Here is a 22,128-nt window from a genome sequence, read left to right on the forward strand (position 1 = left end):
TTTCCCATTTGCATACATCCTTTATAATGAATTTGGTTTTCATCTTTTCAGTCCTTTAAATGTGTGTGTGTACATGTGTTTGTATGTAACCAAGGACACATGCAGTATTGCTTTGTTTTTTAAAAATTATATAAATTATATCTGATTATATAAAACCTTGAATTGCTTTATTAAATCCAATTATGTTTTTCAGATTTACTGATAATATCCTATTTCTCTTTGACTTTGATTTTATTTACTTATTTTTAGACCTTTTTAAACTCACATTTAGGTCTAAAAATGCTTAATATCATTATAATAAACTCTAATTAACCACTTTACCATCACTATAAGATTCTACTAAAATAATTTTTGCTCATTTAAATGACTCCCGTTCATCTCTGAAGAAGTACTTTAGGACACAATAGAATATATCTAGGACAATCACTTGTACATTGTTTCTTAAAATTTAACTTGAAGTGTATTTTTCATGTGAAAGAAGATTTAAGATCATTGATAGCAAAATTGAAACCCAACTCTAGAAGTGAAGGAGGAAATGATTAATTTAACAGATTAAATTCCCTTTAATAATTTCTCCTGGCCTTTTGTTTTGTCTTATTTCATTGTGTTTCACTGAAGACCCATCTGGGTGTATGTATGAAGTAATAGAAATTATTTATACAGTTGCAGAGACCGCCTGTATGTGATAAACACACTTACTGAATTTGTACATTATTTCTGCAGTGGGAAAAGAGTCAGCTCAAGTCATATCTAATTAAAAATGAAACTCCCCAAAGAAATATGCACAGTATTAAATTCTACTTTTTCATAAGTGCAATGAAAATTAAATAACTAAATTAGTATATACACTCTGGAGTCCATCTATCCATCAAAATAATTATTTTTCTTTCTCTTTATTACTTTACTAATCAGTCTTTAGTAAGTAACTGACATCAGTGAAGTGTATACTTGAAGTATTTTTTATTTTTTTCTACAATGAAATGATGCAATTTTATGATAATTTAGTACCTCACATCTAATCTGTCCAATTAAGATATTGATGTGGAGAGAAAATTTGGAAAATTCCAGAACCAGTATCAGTTGGCATGTCCAGCTGATGGTATGTTTGGGTAGTTAGCAAAGTGAATCCTTCCAAACACCACAGCAGGGTCTTTACTTCTCATTTCAGTTCAGTTCAGTCTCTCAGTCGTGTCCAACTCTTTGCGACCCCATGAATCGCAGCACACCAGGCCTCCCTGTCCATCACCATCTCCCGGAGTTCACTCAGACTCATGTCCATTGAGTTGGTGATGCCATTCAGCCATCTCATCCTCAGTCGTCCCCTTCTCCTTCTGCCCCCAATCCCTCCCAGCATCACAGTCTTTTCCAATGAGTCAATTCTTCGCATGAGGTGGCCAAAGTACTGGAGTTTCAGCTTTAGCATCATTCCTTCCAAAGAAATCCCAGGGCTGATCTCTTTCAGAATGGACTGGTTGTATCCCCTTGCAGTCCTAGGGACTCTCAAGAGTCTTCTCCAACACCGCAGTTCAAAAACATCAATTCTTGGGCACTCAGCCTTCTTCACAGTCCAACTCTCACATCCATACATGACCACAGGAAAAACCGTAGCCTTGACTAGGTGGACCTTTGTCGGCAAAGTAACGTCTCTGGTTTTGAATATACTATCTAGGTTGGTCATAACTTTTCTTCCAAGGAGTCAGCGTCTTTTAATTTCATGGCTGCAGTCACCATCTGCAGTGATTTTGGAGCTCCAAAAAATAAAGTCTGACACTGTTTCCACTGTTTCCCCATCTATTTCCCATGAAGTGATGGGACCGGATGCCATGATCTTCATTTTCTGAATGTTGAGCCTGAAGCCAACTTTTTCACTCTCCTCTTTCACTTTCATCAAGAGGCTTTTTAGCTCCTCTTCACTTTCTGCCATAAACATGGTGTCATCTGCATATCTGAGGTTATTAATATTTCTCCTGGCAATCTTGATTCCAGCTTGTGTTTCTTCCAGCCCAGCATTTCTCATGATGTCCTCTGCATATAAGTTAAATAAGGAGGGTGACAATATACAGCCTTGACGTACTCCTTTTCCTATTTGGAACCAGTCTATTGTTCCATGTCCAGTTCTAATTGTTGCTTCCTGGCCTGCATACAGATTTCTCAAGAGGCAGGTTAGGTGGTCTGGTATTCCCATCTCTTTCAGAATTTTCCACAGTTTCTTGTGATCCACACAGTCAAAGGCTTTGGCATAGTCAATAAAGCAGAAATAGGTGTTTTTCTGGAACTCTCTTGCCTTTTCCATGAACCAGTGGATGTTGGCAATTTGATCTCTGGTTCCTCTGCCTTTTCTAAAACCAGCTTGAACATCAGGGAGTTCATGGTTCACGTATTGCTGAAGCCTGGCTTGGAGAATTTTGAGCATTACTTTACCAGCATGTGAGATGAGTGCAATTGTGCGGTAGTTTGAGCATTCTTTTGCATTGCCTTTCTTTGGAATTGGAATGAAAACTGACCTTTTCCAGTCCTGTGGCCACTGCTGAGTTTTCCAAATTTGCTGGCATATTGAGTGCAGCACTTTCACAGCATCATCTTTCAGGATTTGAAACAGCTCAATTGGAATCTCATCACCTCCACTAGCTTTGTTCGTAGTGATGCTCTCTAAGGCCCACTTGACTTCACATTCCAAGATGTCTGGCTCTAGATTAGTAATCACATCGTCATGATTATCTGGGTTGTGAAGATGTTTTTTGTACAGTTCTTCCATGTATTCTTGCCACCTCTTCTTAATATCTTCTTCTTCTGTTAGGTCCAGACCATTTCTGTCCTTTATCAAGCCCATCTTTGCATGAAATGTTCCCTTGGTATCTCTAATTTTCTTGAAGAGATCTCTAGTCTTTCCCATTCTGTTCTTTTCCTCGATGTCTTTACATTGATCACTGAAGAAGGCTTTTCTTATCTCTTCTTGCTATTCTCTTGAACTCTGCATTCAGATGCTTATATCTTTCCTTTTCTCCTTTGCTTTTTGCCTCTCTTCTTTTCATAGCTATTTGTAAGGCCTCCCCAGACAGCCATTTTGCTTTTTTGCATTTCTTTTCCATGGGGATGGTCTTGATCCCTGTCTCCTGTACAATGTCACGAACCTCATTCCATAGTTCATCAGGCAGTCTATCCATCAGATCTAGACCCTTAAATCTATTTCTCACTTCCACTGTATAATCATAACGGATTTGACTTAGGTCATACCTGAATGGTCTAGCAGTTTTCCCTACTTTCTTCAATTTAATTCTGAATTTGGCAATAAGGAATTCATGATCTGAGCCACAGTCAGCTCCTGGTTCTGTTTTTGTTGACTGTATAGAGCTTCTCCATCTTTGGCTGCAAGGAATATAATCAATCTGATTTTGGAGTGCTTCTCAGTACTCATACAATAAGAACTCTATTGCCAGAACTGCACCTTCTATTTGTATACTATGCTATCCTAAGTTGTCAGTCATCTGTTTGGTCAATGTAAAGATTAGGGGCACCATGTTTATTGTTTTGCAGCTCCTACCTATAGATTTAGTATCTTCTATCCAATGACTTAGACCAGAGTTTCTCAACCTCAGTACCCTTGCCATTTCAGACTGGATAATACTTGGTTGCAAGTATTGGGTTTGGGGAAAGGGAATGTGCTGTGTTTAGTAGGATATTTATCAGAGTCTCTGATTTTCACTCACTAGAAGCTAGTAACACCTCACTCCCAATCATGACCAGCAAAGTATTTTCGGGCATTATCCAGTGACATCTGGAAGGGGAGAGGAGGCAACATTAGGTCCAATTGAGAATCATAGTCCTAAACAGTACTACCATCATCTGTTGTTGTTGTTGTCCAGTTGTTAAGTTGTGTTTGACTCTTTACAACCCCATGGATTGTAGCCCACTAAGATCCACTGTCCACGGGATTTCCAATGGGAGAATACTGGAGTGGGTTGCCATTTCCTCCTCCAGGGGACCTTTCCGATCCAGGGATTAAAGCTGCATCTCCTGCTTGGTAGGCAGATTCTTTTTTTGTTTGTTTGTTTATGAATTTGCTTTATTTTTTACATGCTCACTTAAGATTTTACAATATGTATTTTTTTATCTTAATTTAGTCCACCTTCAAATAATAATGTACCAGACTTCATAAGAACCTTGCCACAGAATGTTTCCACTTTTTGTGTCCTGTTCTTTGTGTTATTGTTGTCATGCACTTTTAAAAAATGTTTTATTTATTTTTATTATTCTTTTTTCTTTTTTTTTACTGAAGGATAAATGCTTTACAGAATTTTGTTGTTTTCTGTCAAACCTCAACATGAATCAGCCATAGGTATACATATATCCCCTCTCTTTTGAACCTCCCTCCCATCTCCCTCTCCATCCCACCCTTCTAGGTATCCATCCTTCCGTCTCCCCATGTCCACAAATCTATTCTCTATGTCTGTTTCTCCATTGCTGCCCTGTAAATAAATTCTTCAGTATCATTTTTCTAGATTCCATATATGTTGTATTAGAGTACGATACTGATCTTTCTCTTTCTGACTCACTTCACTCTGTATAGTAGGTTCTAGGTTCATCTACCTCATCAGAACTGACTCAAATGCATTCCTTTTTATGGCTGAGTAATATTTCATTGTGTGTATGTACCACAACTTCTTTATCCATTCATCTGTCGATGGACATCTCGGTAGCTTTCATGTTTTGGCTATTGTGAATAGTGCTGCAATGAACAATGGGATACATGTGTCTTTTTCAATTTTTGTTTCCGCACGGTATATGCCTAGGAGTCAGATGGGTGGGTCATGGGTGGTTTTATTCTAAGTTTTAAGGAAGCGCCATACCGTCTTCCATAGTGGCTGTATCAATTTACATTCCCACTAACAGTGCAAGAGCATTCCCTTTTCCCCACACCCTCTCCAGCATTTATTGTTTGTAGACTTTTTGATGGTGGCCATTTTGACTGATGTGAAGTGATATCTCATTGTGATTTTGATTCACATTTCTCTAATAAGCAATATTGAGCATCTATTCATGTGTTTGTTAGCCATCTGTATGTCTTATTTGGAGAAATGTTTGTTTAGGTCTTTCCCCACTTTTTGATTGGGTTGTTTGTTTTTCTGGCATTGAGTTGTATGAGCTGCTTGCATATTTTGGAAATTAAACCTTTGTCAGTTGTTTCATTTGCTATTATTTTCTCCTATTCTGAGGGTTGTCTTTTCACCTTGCTTATAGTTTTCTTTGCTGTGCAAAGGATTTTAAGTTTAGTCAGGTCCTACTTTTTTACTTTTGTTTTTATTTCTGTTACTCTAGGAGGTGGGTACAGAGGATCTTGCTTTGATTTATGTCATTGAGTGCTCTGCCTTTGTTTTCCTTTAAGAGTTTTATAGTTTCTGGCCTTACATTTAGGTCTTTAATCCATTTTGAGCTTTTCTTTTAGTATGGTGTTAGGAAGCATTCTAATTTCATTCTTTTACATGTAGTTGTCCAGTCTTCCCAGAACCATTTACTGAAGAGGCTGTCTTTGTCATGCATATTCTTGTCTCCTTTGTCAAAAATAAGGTACGCGTAGGTGCATAGGTTTGTTTCTGGGCTTTCTATCTTGTTCCATTGCTCTATATTTCTGTTTTTGTGCCAGTACTACACTGTCTTGATGACTGTAGATTTGTAGTAAAATATGAAGTCAGGAAGGTGGATTCCTCCAGCTCCATTCTTCTTTCACAAGACTGCTTTGACTATTCAGTGTCTTTTATATTTCCATATGGATTCTGAAATTTTTTTGTTCTAGTTTTGTGAAAAATGTCATTGGTAATTTGATAGGGATGGCATTGAATCTGTAGATTGCATTTGGTGGTATAGTGATTTTCACAATATTGATCCTTCCTACCCAGGAACATGGACTACCTCTCCATGTATTTATGTTGTCTTTCATTTCTTTGATCAGTTCAGTTCAGTTCAGTTGCTCAGTCGTGTCTGACTCTTTGCAACCCCATGAATTGCAACACACCAGGCCTCCCTGTCCATCACCATCTCCTGGAGTTCACTCAGACTCATGTCCATTGAGTTGGTGATGCCATCCAGCCATCTCATCCTCGGTCGTCCCCTTCTCCTCCTGCCCCCAATCCCTCCCAGCATCAGGGTCTTTTCCAATGAGTTAACTCTTTGCATGAGGTGGCCAAAGTATTGGAGTTTCAGCTTTAGCATCATTCCTTCCAAAGAAATCCCAGGACTGATCTCCTTTAGAATGGACTGGTTGGATCTCCTTGCAGTCCAAGAGTCTTCTCCAACACCACAGTTCAAAAGTATCAATTCTTTGGCGCTCAGCTTTCTTCACAGACCAACTCTTACATCCACACATGACTACTGGAAAAATCATAGCCTTGACTAGACGGACCTTTGTTGGCAAAGTAATGTCTCTGCTTTTGAATATACTATCTAGGTTGCTCATAACTTTCCTTCCAAGGAGTAAGTGTTTTTTAGTTTCATGGCTACGATCACCATCTGCAGTGATTTTGGAGCCCCCCAAAATAAAGTCTGACACTGTTTCCCCATCTCTTTCCCATGAAGTGATGGGACCAGATGCCATGATCTTCATTTTCTGAATGTTGAGCTTTAAGCCAAATTTTTCACTCTCCACTTTCACTTTCATCAAGAGGCTTTTTAGTTCCTCTTCACTTTCTAACATAAGGGTGGTGTCATCTGCATATCTGAGGTTACTGATATTTCTCCTGGCAATCTTGATTCCAGCTTGTGCTTCTTCTAGCCCAACGTTTCTCATGATGTACTCTGCATATAAGTTAAATAAGCAGGGTGACAATATACAGCCTTGACGTACTCCTTTTCCTATTTGGAACCAGTCTCTTGTTCCATGTCCAGTTCTAACTGTTGCTTCCTGGTCTGCATATAGGTTTCTCAAGAGGCAGGTTAGGTGGTCTGGTATTCCCATCTCTTTCAAAATTTTCCACAGTTTCTTGTGATCCACACAGTCAAAGGCTTTGGAATAGTCAATAAAGCAGAAATAGATGTTTTTCTGGAACTCTCTTGCTTTTTCCATGATCCAGCGGATGTTGGCAATTTGATCTCTGGTTCCTCTGCCTTTTCTAAAACCAGCTTGAACATCTGGAAGTTCACGGTTCACATACTATTGAAGCCTGGCTTGGAGAATTTTGAGCATTACTTTACTAGCATGTGAGATGAGTGCAATTGTGCAGTAGTTTGAGCATTCTTTTGCATTGCCTTTCTTTGGAATTGGAATAAAAACTTACCTTTTCCAGTCCTGTGGCCACTGCTGAGTTTTCCACATTTGTTGGCATATTGAGTGCAGCACTTTCACAGCATCATCTTTCAGGGTTTGAAATAGCTCAACTGGAATTCCATCATCTCCACTAGCTTTGTTCGTAGTGATGCTTTCTAAGGCCCACTTGACTTTTCTTTCATCAGTGTCTTATAATTTTTTGTGTACAGTTCTTTTGTCTCCTTAAAAGTGAAAGTGAAAGTGAAAGTCTTCAGTCGTGTCCAACTCTGTGATTCCGTGGACTGTAGCCCCCCAGGCTCCTCTGTCTATGTTGGTCTCCAGGCAAGAATACTGGAGTGGGTTGCCATTTCCTTCTCCAGGGGATCTTCCCTAACCAGGGATCGAACCCAAGTCTCCTGCATTGCAGGCAGACGCTTTAACCTCTGAGCCAAGTTTTTTCCTAGATATTCAATTCTTTTTGTTGCAATGGTGAATGGGATTGATTCCTTAATTTCTCTTTCTGATTTTTCATTTTTAGTATATAGAAATGTAAGTGATTTCTCTGTATTGATTTTGTATCCTGTAACTTTGCTAAATTCACTGATTAGCTCTAGTAATTTTCTGATACTATCTTTGAAAGTGAAAGTGAAGTTGTTCAGTTGTGTCCAACTCTTCTCGACCCCATGGACTGTAGCCCACCAGGCTCCTCTGTCCATGGGAACCTCCAGGCAAGAATTCTGAAGTGGGTTGCCATTTCCTTCTCCAGGGGATCTTCCTGACCCAGGGATCAAACCCAGGTCTCCCACATTGCAGGCAGACGCTTTAACCTCTGAGCCACCAGGGAAGCCCAAGATACTATCTTTAGGGTTTTCTATGTATAGTATCATGTCATCTGAAAACAGTGAGAGCTTTACTTCTTCTTTGCTGATCTGAATTCCTTTTCTTTCTTTTACTTCTCTGGTTGCTGTAGCTAGGACTTCCAAAGCTATGTTGAATAATAGTGGTGATAGTGGACATCCTTGTCTTGTTCCTGATCTTAGGGGGAATGCTTTCAGTTTTTCACCATTGAGAATAATGTTTTTTGTAGGCTTATCATATATGACCTTTACTATGTTGAAGTAGGTTCCTTCTTTGCCCATTTTCCAAAGAGTTTTAATCATAAATAGGTGCTGAATTTTGTCAAAGGCTTTTTCTACATCTATTGAAATGATCATATTGTTTTTATCTTTCAGTTTGTTATTATGGTGTATCACATTGATTTGCATATATTGAAGAATCCTTGCATTCCTGGAATAAACCCACTTGATCATGGTATATGAGCTTTTTGACGTATTGCTGAATTCTGTTTGTTAAAATTTTGTTGAATATTTTTGTATCTATGTTCATCAATGATATTGGCCCGTAGTTTTCTTTTTTTGTGTTGTCTTTGTCTGGTATCAGGGTCATTGTGGCCTCATAGAATGAGTTTGGAAGTGTTCCTTCTTCTGCAATTTTTTGAAAGAATTTTAGAAGAACAGGCATTAACTCTTCTCTAAATGTTTGATAGACTTTTTCTGTGAAGCCATCTGGTCCTGGGCTTTTGTTTTTGGGGAGATTTTTGATCACAGCTTCAATTTCACTGCTTATAATTGGGTTGTTCATGATTTCTACTTCTTCCTGATTTGATCTTGGAAGATTGAACTTTTCTAGGAATCTGTCCATTTCTTCCAGGTTATCCATTTTATTGCCATATTTGTTAATAATAGTCTCCTATAATCCTTTGTATTTCTGCATTGTCTGTTGTAACCTCTCCTTTTTCATTTCTAATTTTGTTGATTTGATTTTTCTCTCTTTTTATTGATGAATCTGGCTAAAGGTTTGTCAATTTTGTTTATCTTCTCAAAGAACCAACTTTTATTTTTCTTTACTTTTGTTTCTTTTTTATTTCTTTTTCATTTTTTTTTTCTGCTTAGATCTTTATGATTTCTTTCCCTCTAATTTTTTTGTTCTTTTTTCAGTTGTTTTAGTTATAAAGTTAAGTTGTCTATTTGATGTTTTTCTTGTTTCTTGAGGTAGGATTGTATTACTATAAACTTCCCTCTTAGAACTGCTTTTGCTGCATCTCGTAGGTTTTGAGTTGTCGTGTTTTCATTGTTGTTTTTTTCTAGAATTTTTTTGATTTCCCTTTTGATTTCTCCAGTAACCCATTGATTATTTAGAAATGTGTTGTTTAATCTCCATGTGTTTGTGTTTCTTACATTTTTTTCTTGTAATTGATATCTAGTCTCATAGCATGTGTTCAGAGAAGAAGCTTGATATGATTTCAATTTTCTTAAATTTACTGAGATTTGATTTGTGATACAAGATGTGGTCTATCCTGGAGAATGTTCCATGTGCACTTGAGAAGGTGTATTCTGCATTTGGATGGAATGGCCTGCAGATATCCATGAGATCCATCTCATCTAATGTATCATTTAAGACTTGTGTTTCCTTATTAATTTTCTGTTTTGATGATCTGTCCATTGGTGTGAGTGGGGTGTTAAAGAGTCCTACTATTATTGTGTTACTGTCATTTTCTCTTTTTATGTCTGTTAGAGTTTGTCTTATGTATTGAGGTGCTCCTATGTTGGATGCATAGATATTCACAATTGTTATCTTCCTCTTGGAATGATCCCTTGAACATTAGGTAGTGTCCTTCCTTATCTCTTGTAATGTTCTTTATTTTAAGGTCTTTTTTTTTTTTTTTGGTCTGATATAAGGATTATTACTCCAGTTTTCTTTTGCTTCTCATTTGCATGGAATATATTTTTCCATCTTCTCACTTTCAGTCTATATGTGTCTTTAGGTCTGAAGTGGGTTTCTTGTAGACAGCATGTACATGGGTCTTGCTTTTGTATGCATTCAGCCAGTCTGTGTCTTTTGATTAGAATATTTAATCCATTTACATTTAAAGTAATTATTGATATACATGTTCCTATTGCCATTTTAGTAATTGTTTTTTTTTTTTTTGTAGATGCTTTTTCTTCCCTTATATTTCTTATGAATATATAACTATGACTTATATAAGTATCTTATGATTATATAGGGCTTCTCTGGGGGCTCAGAGGTTAAAGCATCTGCCTGGAATGCGGGAGACCTGGGTTCAAGCCCTGGGTTGGGAGGATCCCCTGGAGAAGGAAAATGGCAACTCACTCCAGTACCCTTGCCTGGGGAATCCCACAGACGGAGGAGCCTGGTAGGCTACAGTCCATGGGGTCACAAGGAGCCGGACATGACTTCACTTTCACTTTCTATGACTATATAAGTATCTTGTATGACTATATAAGTCCGTTTAACATTTGTTGTAAAGCTAGTTTGGTGGTACTGTATTCTCTTGTCTGAAATGCTTTTTATTTCTCCATCTGTTTTGAATGAAATCCTTGCCAGATACAGTAATCTTGGTTGTAGATTTTTCCCTTTCAGTACTTTAAATATATCCTGCCATTCCCTTCTGGGCTGCAGAGTTTCTGCTGAAAGATCAGCTGTTAAGCGTATGGGGTTTCCCTTGTATGTTACTTGTTGCTTCTCCCTTGCTGCTTTTAATATTCTTTCTTTGTGTTTAGTCTTTGTTAGTTTGATTAGTATGTGTCTTGGAGTGTTTCTCCTTGGGTTTATCCTATATAGGACTCTTTGTGCCTCTTGGACTTGATTATTTCCTTTTCTGTATTGGGGAAATTTTCAACTATAATCTCTTCAAAAATTTTCTCATACCATTTCTCTTTCTCTTCTTCTTCTGGGACCCCTATAATTTGAATGTTGGTGCATTTGATATTGTCCCAGAGGTCTCTGAGACTATCCTCAGTTCTTTTCATTCTTTTTACTTTATCCTGCTCTTCAGAAGTTATTTCTATCATTTTATCTTCCAGCTCACTGATGCGTTCTTCTGCTTCAGATACTTTGATATTCCTTCCTTCTAGAGTATTTTTAATTTCAGTAATTGTGTTCTTTGTCTCTGCATGTTTATTCTTTAATTCTTCTAGGTCTTTGTTAATTGATTCTTGCCTTTTCTCCGTTTTGTTTTCAAGATTTTTTATAATCTTTACTATCATTATTCTGAATTCTTTTTCAAGTAGCTTGCTTATTTCCTCTTTGTTTATTTGGACTTCTGTGTTTCTACTTTGTTCCTTTATTAGCATAGTATTTCTCTGCCTTTTCATTATTTTTCTTTTTAACTTATTGTGTTTTAGGTCTCCTTTTCCAAGACTTCAAGGTTGAATTCTTTTTTTCTTTTGGTTTCTGTCCTCCTAAGGTTTGTCCAGTGGTTTGTGTAAGCTTTGTATAGGGTGAGTTTCGTACTGAGTTTCTGTTTGTTTGTTTGCTTGCTTGTTTTTGCTCTGATAGGTAAGACTGAGTGAGGTGGTAATCCTGTCTGCTGATGAATGGGTCTGTACTTTTGTTTTGTTTGTTGTTTAAATGAGGTGTCCTGCATAGGGTGCTACTGGTGGTTGGGTCATGCAGGGTCTTTTATCCCAGTGATTTCCTTTGTTTGAGTTCTCACCATTTGATAACCCCTAGGGATGGTTCTCTGGGTCTTGGAGTCAGTGCAAGCCTCTCCACTCCTTTCTGCTGTACTTCTGATGGGCAGTGCTGCTGGTTTTGGCTGGAGCATTTTGTGCAGTCACAGTCAGATGGTGGTTGGGGCTGCCCTGACTGAGATGACTTCTTCACACTGCTATTGGCTGGACCTGGAGAGCCTCTTTTGTCCTCCAAGTGGCTAAGATTTTTAGCACAAGGCAGCTGAGTCTCAAAGAGAAGTATGCCAGCTTATGAAGCACCAATGTGCAGGCCGCTTATCCAGGTGGATTCTTCACCACTGAGCCACCAGGGAAGTCCCCTGCCACCTTCTACTATCTCTAAATTTAATCTTCCATGTTTGGGCAAAACTCATATTTGGGATATACTTCAATTTAATCTTGAGGCCAGATTGCTTCTATTGCTGTGGTTAAGGTTAGATGCAGAAGTGTATTCTTTTATATAATATTTTATTAGAAATAAAAAAATATTAAATATATGTTTCTATCCTTGAGTCCCAATTCCAAAAAGTTGAACTCTTGTAGCTGTTTATTTTGATATTTCCCTTTATATTTTCAAAATCAGAAGAGGGATGCTGCATGCAATTAAACCAAAAGATACAGCTTTTGTTTCTTGGAAATAATGAAGCAGTGAGAGCACATCTGTTAGAGTCTGGAAAGCTGGAATCCTTGTTATACCAGGTAAAATACTTAGTAGAATTGTGGCCTGTGATATACTGAAAGATAGATAAACAATGGATTACATAAGATCTAGAAAATATCGATAATGTTGCATGTGATCTTTTAAACATTTTTATATAGAGAAGGTGAAATATAAGTAAGTCTATTTGTAAGTTTTCTCTATGTGTAGCTCACAAAGTTAGCTGAGCAAGAGTTGGATATACTGGGATCTCAAATGTAAAAAAAGCAACAACAGCAGATGAATTCTGTTTCTCTAACTGAAACAAGTGTATTGCTCAGCCTGTATTGCTCAGCCAGTAATATGTGCTCAAAGACTGTATGAGTAAGACTGACCTCACACTCAAACCTATTGTTTCACAAGAGTGGGTGATGGGTAGAATTCAGAGGCCAGTAAATAAAAGATCAGAGTTATTAAATCTATAAGCTATATTTATAGAAAATACGACAAAATTAGACAACATATTAAAAAGCAGAGGCATCACTTTGCAGACAAAGGTTCATGTAGTCAGACCTAATTTAACATGATTTTTCCAGTAGTCATGTATGGATGTGAGAGTTAGATCATAAAGAAGGCTGAGCGCTGAAGAATTGATGCTTTCAAATGTGGTGCTGGAGAAGACTCTTGAGAGTCCCTTGAACAGCAAGGAGATCAAACCAGTCAATTCTAAAGGAAATAAACTCTGAATATTCATTGGAAGGACTGATATTGAAGCTGAAGCTCTAATACTTTGGCTACCTGATGTGAAGAACTGACTCATTGGAAAAGACCCTGATGCTGGGAAAGATTGAGGGCAAGAAGAGAAGGGGGTGACAGAGTTTGAGATGGTTAGACAGTATGACCAATATGAATTTGAGCAAACTCTGGGAGATAGTAAAGGACAGGGAAGCTTGGCACGTTGCAGTTCATGGGATCACAAAGAGTCAGACGCAGCTTAGTGACTGAACAAGAAGAAGAAAGAATATGGTTTGTGTTTATCCAAAACAGAATTGACCACAAGCAAAGTGATTTGATTTAATTTAATTTAATACTTTGGCCACATGATACAAAGAACTGACACATTTGAAAAGACTCTGATGATGGGAAAGATTGAAGGAGGGAGGAGAAGGGCACGACAGAGGATGAGATGGTTGGATGGCATTACTGACTCAATGGACATGAGTTTGAATAAACTCTGGGAGTTGGTGATGGACAGGGAGGCCTGGCATACTGCAGTCCATGGTGTCACAAAGAGTCAGACATGACTGAGTGACTGAACTGAACTGAAAGTGATTTAATTTCCACTAAGTCCTAGAGGCATTTAGACTGCCTGAAATGCCACAAGCTTGATTTACAGAAGCTGGCATCAGATCACCTCTAAGATAACCTCCAGACTTCCAAATTCCACATCAGAAAAAGTTCTACAGTTGTAATGTAACCTCTAAGGGACACAGGGCAATGCCAACCCTAGTCAAGTTGCTGGTCAGTTGATTGAGAAACTTCCTCCACTGACAAAGAACGGTGCTTTGGTGATTCCTGTTAGTGCATTTGTTAGTTGCTCAGTTGTGTCTGACTCTTGAAAATGCTGCTGCTGCTGCTGCTAAGTCACTTCAGTCATGTCCAACTCTGTGCGACCCCATAGACGGCAGCCCACCAGGCTCCCCCATCCCTGGGATTCTCCAGGCAAGAACACTGGAGTGGGTTGCCATTTCCTTTTCCAACATGTGAAAGTGAAAAGTGAAAGTGAAGTCTATTAATATCCTATTTTTCCATTTTTCAAATGGAAGATTTTATTTCTACTTTACACAGACTGGTGATTTATCTTTTATTTTGGGACCATTGGTTTGTGAAGAGCCATATCTAGATCTAAAGGACAGGGTTGCATATGATACAGGAATCCTGAACTTTGTTCTGAGTGCATTGTCAGGATTGAATTTAGGAGCTACTTTCCTTGAGAAGGGAGTTTGCACAGATAGTGAGTACCCAAAAGAGAACACTGGCAGGTTTCCAGTGATCTGTCAAATATGCCTTTTCTCCTTTGTTAGTTTTATGATTCTCAAGGTTAACAAGGCCCAAAGCCACTAGAATAAACAATTAATTCACCATCTTCCTGTGCAGCTATGTTTGGCCATGTAACCAACTTTGATGCATGCACTTTCTGGCATATGCTCTTAAAAGGAAGATGTATCAGCTTTGTTTCTTCTTCTTCTCCCTGCTTTTCACTGGTTTGTTGTAGATGAGATCAGAGGCCATCATATACAAAGTGAATGATGACAACATCCTGTGGAAAGAAAGTACTAGATACAAGAAAAACCTCAGTCCTCATCACTGTTTCTGAACAAGTTGTATCAGTACTGGCTTTTATTTAAGAGAGTAAGCACTTCTCTCCTATGTAAATCACTGTTAACTTTTAGTCTCTGTCACCTTCAGCTAGACTTTTGTTGTCATTAAAATACACCTGTTATGCATAACTGTTTCTTCAGACTCTGATGATCTTTGAATATTCATTCATATTCTAGGGTGAAACACTAAAAAATTAAGTGTTAGCTCCTCCTTTGGGGTGATCAAATGTAAAGAGCAGAACTTTTGATCAATTAGGTCACTTCAGTCAAAAAGGAGAACTGAATCTTCTTCCCAGCTTAGTAGTGGAGTATAAATTAAACACTAGGCAGCCAGTAGTTTTGGAGTGTGTCCAAATAATGGGGCTGAGGACAGGGTTGTTCACTCTTCTGTATATATTATTTCACATCATCTTCCTAATTTTAGTTATGTCCTCTCTCTCTCCTCAGATGAGCATACTCCCCAGTCCAAAACCTCTCAATGAATTTTTCCAGTTAGTACTTTTTGTTTATTTTTGATGTTTGAAGAATGGGTTTTTGTATTGCTACAGAGACTTGAACTTGCTTAAATAATCTTCCTGTTTTCAACGAAACCAGTGTGTACATCTATCTTCAGAGGTGTCTGGTGCCTCTGACACATGAGTTCTTTTTGATGTCCTGTGACATAACTGGCTCACAGTTTGTTATCTCTTACTCTCCTGGAAACGCAGAGTTCAATCAGAGAGGTAGAACAATGGTATGATTATATATGTTAAACACACACATATATATTATATATAAATTATATAATATAAATTATACATTATATATAATATTTACTATTATATGATATATAATATTACATAATATATAATATTATATATAGATTATATATATTATATATGTTAAAAGTTGTTACAGGAATTTGATCTTACACAGTTGTGTGAACTTATAAAGTTGCGTCTTCATGGTTCTTGTCTGTGACTCTGACATTGAAATTTGAGGTCCATAGTTAAGGCAATCAGGGAGGAAAGATGGCTGCAAAGCAGGGGACAGTGAGAACAAGTTGGAAGTGACAGACATGAGCTCAGACTCACATGGACAGACCGACACCTTGTCAGGTCCTTTTATCCCTTATCTTAGTAGTGTGTGTCCCATAGATTTCAGGATCCTTCAATCCTTGGGTCAGGAAGATTCCCTGGAGTAGGAAATGGCAACCTACTCCAGTATTCTTGCCTGGGAAATTCCTGGTGGGCTATAGTCCATGGGGTCACAAAGAATTGGACCCAAATGAGCGACTGAACACACACACAATCACAAAAGACTGGCTCAGGAATCAGAGAAAGTGAAGGAGAATCCAGAGGAATGTAGACCAGCTGCAGGCCTGGCCATTACTTGAGCCATGAGGTCAGTCAAAAAATAAGTGACAAAATGTGTGAGCTACAAAGTGGTTGTCACTTCACTTCTGCTCTGCACATCTCCCACAACAATCTCTTATGACCAACCCACCCAAATTAGAAACATAGCAAAAAAAAGTAGGGATGTGGAGCTCTGGGAAAAGTAGTCCAGCCAGGCCAAGTTGACAGATTAACCAAAATGGATTAAGGAAAACTGAAGCTGAAGTCTTATCCCTTCAGTGCTTGTTAATTTCCATCATCCTCCTCATCCTCATATTGATGTTCACCTTTCTCTACAAAACAGGAGGCTAATCTCTATCAGCTGCGTCACACAGGCTCCCTTGCATTCTGGCTTCTGATTGGGGGTTTGGCCTGAGGAATGGGCAGATGATGAGAAAGGGTGGAGTAGATATTTCGCACTCTTTCCATGTCTGGCTGTGATTCCTGCTGGGACTGAATTCCATGATGGTCACAACTGCTCTCCAGAGGCTCCTTCACATCCCCAGTTCCTTCCAAGCTTTGGAAACACCATTGCTCCCTCTCACCCTTCAGCCTAGGGCTAGAAGTGACTTTCCGTGGTCACCAGTCCCGTACTGTCTCCTTAACACTTCTGTCACAAGTCTAAATAGTTCTTTCAATAAGTTTTCTTATTTAAGCTCTTGGTAATGTGTTGAGAATTTGTCTCCATTTATTTTCTATGATCCATTTGCATTCATTTCTTTCATTGGGTTTTTTGGAGGATGTGTAAGTAAACATATGCTTATCTACTCTAGAAACTTATTTTTAAAAATGTTCCCTAACAGTAAAATGAGAATTTTGTGACAGTTATAGATTTGAAAATTTATAATGAAACTGTTTTTTTTTTTTTTTTTCAGAATTCTCTGGTGATCCAGGGGCTAGGACTTTATTCTCTCACTACTGATATTTGATTGGAATTTGAGATTTGATTTGATTTGGTTTGGAATCAAACCAGGTGTGATTCCTGGTCATGGAACTAAAACCCCATAAGCTGCACAGCAAGCCAGTAAATATATATATGTATGTGTATGTATATGTATATATATAGTCCCCAAAATAGGTGCTATTGAGTAATATCTATATTTTTACCCTGATTCCAGTTTTAGGATTGTTGCTGTTGTTCAGTCGCTCAGTCCTGTCCAACTCTTTGCGACCCCATGGACTGCAGCACAACAGACTTCCCTGTCTTTCACAATCTCCTGTAGTTTGCTCAAACTCATGTCCAGTGAGTCGATGATACCATCCAACCACCTCATCCTCCATCGCCCTCTTCTCTTCCTGCCTTCAATCTTTCCCAGCATGAGTCTTTTCCATTGAGTTGGCTGTTTGCATCATGTAGCCAAAGTATTGGAACTTCAGCTCCAGCATCAGTCTTTCCAATGAATATTCAGGGTTGATTTCCTTTACGTTTGACTGGTTGGAGTTTCTTGCTGTCCAAGGGACTCACGAGAGTCTTCTCCCAGCATTTCATATGATGTACTCTGCATATAAATTAAATAAACAGGGTGACAATATACAGCCTTGATGTACTCCTTTCCCAATTTTCAACCAGTCTGTTGTTCCATGTTCAGTTTTGACTGTTGCTTCTTGACCTGCATACAGATTTCTCAGGAGACAGGTAAGGTTGTCAGTATTCCCCTTTCTTTAAGAATGTTCCACAGTTGATTGTGATCCATACAATAAAATGCTTTAAGATAGTTAATTGGCATAGTCTGGCAGAGCTTCATTGCTGCTGTCTATACATCTCTGTGCTTTCATATTTGCTTAACTAAATGGACACCTTAATGGATCATACTGTTCCCACCAGACAGAACATAACAATCGATTTTCACTCATTTCTGATCAATGAATAAATGAATACACAGGATGGACATCATCTCGCCCCCACCGCCAACACACTACTTTTTTCTATTGTAGGCTCTATTAGGATAGGTTACCTCTATCTGTTGTTTTTGCTTCTATCATTTGACAGATTGCTCATCTGTAGGGCTTCAAGAAAGGTATGTTGGGTAGAGCAGAAGTTAGTGATCACAAAAAAACTAAACGTAGGGAACTGTAATAACATTTTAAAAATTTCAGAAACATTTCTCTCTCCATTATGTGTGCCTTGAATTGTTGCTATCCTATTCTAGCACTCTCCCTGAATCCTTTTAACTGCTCTCAAAGACAGCTTCCAAACTTCCTGTAGGTTTTTACATGGTCTTGGCAAATTGACCTTTACTTGATCATTTCCAAGGAGGATAGAATGATTTTTGAGCAGTTTGATCTTTTCAAAATGTTTCTTGAAGAGAGTGGAAGATAGGAAGACAACTATTTGTAGCTTGAATGATACTTGGCAGTTTTTCTTCCACTTCTCCAAATCTTCCACTTCCTTTCATTCCAAACATTATTGAAAACATTTAAACCCTCATGAGTTTAATCAGAAATAGTGAATTAATTTTGGTTTCACTCAACCAAACAGGCAGCATCTAGGTCCCCCTTTCTTTTGTTTCTTTTTTTTTTTCTTTCTAAGGAGTACATTTTGTTTGTTTCATTCTTTATATGACCAGGTCAAGGTGCTCTCTTCCATTATTAAGATTTAGATTAATAGAATGTTCTGAATCTCTTTGATTATTAAAAGCCACTGACATATTTGAGCTCCTTTATTTCCAGATAGATGAACAACAACAATTTTTCATCATGATAGTATAAGGAAAATATAGAGGTAAACTATGGGATCAAAGTTATGCAAATTAATAGCTAAAATTTTAAGAGAGAAAGTTTGAGAAAGCAAAGTTATCAAAAATAATTAAAAATAAGAGAGAGGTGATTCCTAAAGACATTTCCACTATTGTTACCAGAAAAAAGGAAAAGTTATATGTTGAACAGGCACAATAAAAAAAGGCTTACTTCATTTTTGTTAAGTCCTGGCGCATAATGGCCACTGTTTGCTAAGCTCAGTCATGCCTGACTCCTTGTGACCCTATGGACACAGAGAGTAGCCTGCCAGTCTCCTCTCTCCAAGGGATTCTCCAGGCAAGAACACTGGGTTGTCATGCTTTGCTCCAGAAATGGCCATTGTACACACATTTAATAAATAAAACTAGAAAATTTGGATATAAAGAACCTGACTTCAAAGAGTTTGTTTATTGCTGAATATTTACAATAGAATGTTTGTTGGTTAAATGGAAGAGAGGTATTTTAATACATGATTTGTTGCATAAGCAGATTCATAGCTTGTTCTCTTTTATATGAAAAATACTATTATACTGAAAATTTTGCCATTACACTTTCTATATACTATGTAATTCCTAACTTAAGCATCCACTTTAAAATGATAAATATAGCAATTATATATAAAGTCATGTTTATACCATTTGATAAGATATATACTCTGAAGTTAGTTATAGAGTGACTGCATAATATACTCTCTAGAATGCCCAAGGTATAAATAAATGTGTATTCATCTGAAGATTAAATACAAGAGCTGTTGTGACTTTGAGATGTGAAGACTATTCCTTAACCCTTATACCTGTTGGGTAGCTTTAAGTGATATTGGAAACACAGGTAGAGAAACTCTAGGAGAAATATCTTCCAAATATTCTAGTAGTACTCTTAAAATCTGATTGGTATTCATTTACTCTATTCTTTGACAAGGCATTTATTAATTTTTTCTCATGACATTATGATGATGTGGAAGACTAGATCAAATCATTTAAAATATTTTAATTGGCTTCTGATAACTTTACAGATAATATTGTTTGACCCCCATTCAATCACCCAGAACCAGAATCCTGATTCACAGTCAGACTATACTTCTAGAGCCTCACCATTTGACTACTTTCCAACTTTTATTTCAACTCTCATAGTGAAATTTTGATTATGAGGAAATCATATCTGATAACCTTTCTTGAAGTATAGAAATACATATATGCTCTTTGACATTGTGAAAATTTCCTAAATGATTCCAAAATTTCATCATATTTCAGAATTTGCACATCATTGCATGAAAATTTTCTGTGTACTTGGTTTATAAGTACATGTTAAATATGATAAGCCTTATTCTTTAGGTTCACAATCTAAAACAAGCATTGACCAGAATAAATTGTATAACACAGAAATTAATTACCTGTGTATGTTGAAAACACTATAGATATGGAAAAGATGTGACCCATCACACGGTTCAACCCCCTCTACTGAGCACATCTTTTCAGATGATTAATTCTACTGCTGTAGCACTTCACTTTTAATAAGATTGCTGCCACCATCAACATGCTTCTAAGTCTTTTTGATTTTTCTTTGAAAGTTTCCTATGAGTAAACTTTCCCATTCTATCATTTGTATCCTCATATAATTCTTTTTTTTTTAATGTGTGTGTGTATATATTTATTTACTTATTCTTTTTGATTCTTTTCTATTATAGATTGTTACGAGATGTTGAATATAGTTCCCTGTGCTATACAGCAGGTCCTTGCTGTTTATCTATTCCTTATATAGATAATATACACAGAATATAGATATACATTAATCTCCAGTTTATCTTCCCTCCTTTTCCCCTTTAGTAACCATAACTTTATTTTCTATGTCTATGAGTCTATTTCTGTTTTGTAAATAAGTTTCTTTGTATATCACTTTTTGTTTTTTTATTCTTCTCTCTTTTTCTTTTTACAAACCCTTGTGTGCTGACTTTCAATAGATCTCAGCAAGAGTGTATCATAAGAAAAAAAAATGATACACTCCTCATATAATTCTTATCTTTATTATTAGTCTTGAGTGCTTCCCAGGTGGCTCAATGATAAAGAATCTGCCAGCCAATGCAGGGGCCACAGGAGATGCGGGTTTGATTCCTGAGTCAGGAAGGTCACCCACAGGAGGAAATGGCAGCCAACTCCAGTATTCTCACTGGGATAGTCCCATGAACAGAGGAGCCTGGCGGCCTATAGTCTGTGGGGTCACAAAGAGGAGGACACTCCTGAGCAGCTGAACACAGATGCACTTATCAAGCTTAGCTCTATTTCTCTACTCAAATTGACTACTTAATGTGCTGAATCATAGCTACTCCTCTCTGATTAGTCTGGTCTTCTAAAGACCACGTCGACATTGTACCTTTATTGTTGTCTATCTTTTCCAACTGCCACAACCCCAGATCTTCTTCCTCCAAAATTCTGTAGCCCAGGTGCCCTTCAAGGGTCAAGTTAGGTTATATTTCTTCCCTGAGGCCTTCTGTACCATTACATATGAGATCATTCACTCCTTGCTCTAAAGGTAGTCTTCGACAAAGTTCTAGAACAAGATTATTTCTAAATTATTTATTCATTGTGGCATTTATATCAGAAAAGAATGAAAGCTTCCTGAGAATGGTCAATTTATGATGTTTCTATATTCTTTTCCCACACCTAGGTATCATTTGAAATGCAGAATTTTGAGATCTAACTATTTAAAATATAAGAAAGTGTCATTCACAAAATTACTGTACTATAGAATGCAGGATTTGAAAGATTTGGGGGCTTTCTTTCCTTAAAAGTCCAAGTATTATGCCTAGAGGTATCAAAGTCAAATATTGGGATTTTTGCCTTCAGACACAAAAGTTTTCCCTAAAGTCTATCTACTTTTGTCCTAGACAAGTTAAATTGTGTAACACAGAAAATGAAAGTTTTTCTTTGCTTCTTAAATCTAGAGTTTGGAGCTTAGACTGAGCTCTAAATAGTCAAATATCTTCTTTTAAAAACTCTCCATATGTCTTCTTAGCTCTTCAGAGGCTCATGAGAGATTCAAAAAAAGGCAAATCTCAAAAACTGAGAGGACTTCTGACTTTCAGAAATGAAGGCAAAGAGAAAGTTAAAAGGCTTTTGAACAGAGCAGTAACAGGATGTAACTGACGTTTAGTAAGATTATCACACCTAGAGTACCTGAGATCCATTTGGCTGGTTAAAGAGTGTTGCAAGTAAGAAAAGACTGGTATCTAAACCAG

Source organism: Oryx dammah, unplaced genomic scaffold (genome assembly GCF_014754425.2).
Source record: "Oryx dammah isolate SB20612 unplaced genomic scaffold, SCBI_Odam_1.1 HiC_scaffold_19, whole genome shotgun sequence".
NCBI lineage: Eukaryota > Metazoa > Chordata > Mammalia > Artiodactyla > Bovidae > Oryx > Oryx dammah.